This window comes from Schistocerca nitens, chromosome 3, assembly GCF_023898315.1.
Source record: "Schistocerca nitens isolate TAMUIC-IGC-003100 chromosome 3, iqSchNite1.1, whole genome shotgun sequence".
NCBI classification, from domain to species: Eukaryota; Metazoa; Arthropoda; class Insecta; order Orthoptera; family Acrididae; genus Schistocerca; species Schistocerca nitens.
This window is the reverse complement of record NC_064616.1, coordinates 276722326-276723925: the sequence shown is the minus strand read 5'-3', so window position 1 is coordinate 276723925 and position 1600 is coordinate 276722326. Positions and strand designations below refer to the sequence as shown.

Genomic DNA, 1600 nt, shown 5'->3' with positions numbered 1-1600 from the left:
TCATGTCAGCACGTTGTAGGTGTCGCCACCGGCGCCAAGCTTGTGTGAATGCTCTGAAAATCTAATCATTTGCATATCACAGCATCTTCTTCCTGTCGGTTAAATTTCGCGTCTGTAGCACGTCATCTTCGTGGCGTAGCAATTTTAATGGCCAGTAGAGTATGTGTCTGAGCAGATGCATTATTATGTAGCTGAATGAGCCATTTAATGCATGCATAAATGTGGACTATTCCTAACATTAGTGACTCACATTGTGTATAAATATTATTTTTCTATTCGTGTAGTATGATGTAACATTAGTTGCTGTGCTTTTTATCATGAAGCACCCATATTGTGCTCTAGTTTATTGTAAATATTGTGATAATACTGAGTCGTTCCATATCCTAGCAGCTCCTTGGTATTGGGATCAAAGTAACACGCAATAAATAAATAATAGTAATAAATCATGATTTTCTCTTTTGCAATGCAAGCTTCTTCTCGCCTGATTTTTTACGTCGTTGTTCCTAAGGATTTGCATAATACCCATTAGCTACTGTATTACATTTTTTATGGTAATCATCCAGCGAATTTTTTTTTATCCCAGAAACCTATGCTCAAAGCCTTTTAAGGTGATGAAGTCAAATTCACCCTTCATTTTATTCAGAGCCACACTTTTCCACCCACTGCTTTGATTACAGTACTTTTTCTAGCCCTAAGTTTTTCACCCAAGTCGCAGCCGCATTATAAATTGGTGAGATATTCATTTTCCCATTTATTTTCGGCAAACGCTCATAACAAGTAGTACTTATTGTGTGTAAACGCACTCCGTCTTCAGGCCACAAGTGTCCCATCGGTACCATCCGACCGCCGTGTCATCCTAAGATAAGGATGCGGATAGGAGGGGCGTGTGGTCAGCACACCGCTCCCCCGGTCGTTATGATGGTTTTCTTTGACCGGAGCCGTTACTATTCGGTCAAGTAGCTCCTCAATTGGCATCACGAGGCTGAGTGTACCACGAAAAATGGCAGCAGCGCATGGCGGCCCAGATGGTCACCCATCCAAGGGCCGGCCACGCCCGACAGCGCTTAACTTCGGTGATCGGACGGGAACCGGCGTATCCACCGCGGCACGGCCGTTACCATAAAGTTTGTAAAGCTTGCAAATAATTAATACTTTTGCAACGTTCATTATGTGGATCGTTTTCAATAGAATCAGGGCAACCCATAAATGCAGATGCCCATTTCTTAACCAACGAAACTGAAGCAGGCGACAACAGATAAAGCTAACCCATCTCTGAATGAACATGACGCCAGATCGCCCATAATACAAAAAATTATGACAGCATAGGAAACTGGTTTATGCGAGGGGCGTTTAACAAGTATTGCAACCAATTTTCTTTCTCGTCAGATCTCGGCTGAAAAAATACGGCATTTGTTGTGCAACATCGTGGAATATTCCCGCTTCTGCCCGTATAGTTTCATAAAGTACTGTTATGTGGTGGCACAATACGTAGTCTGAAAAAAGGCATCTCTACCCCAGATCTTTATGAAGAATTTCCTTGCAGGGTGGGTGAGTGGCCATGTACGTAAAAAACAGTATTCCATTTGAGTTCATAAACGTA

General features: G+C 42.3%; 1 pseudogene; it reads right to left on the bottom strand.

The window, feature by feature from the left end:
- Window positions 1-1001: 1001 nt before the first annotated feature.
- LOC126249962 (5S ribosomal RNA) lies at window positions 1002-1119 on the bottom strand (annotated as a pseudogene).
- Between the last annotated feature and the right edge of the window lie 481 nt (window positions 1120-1600).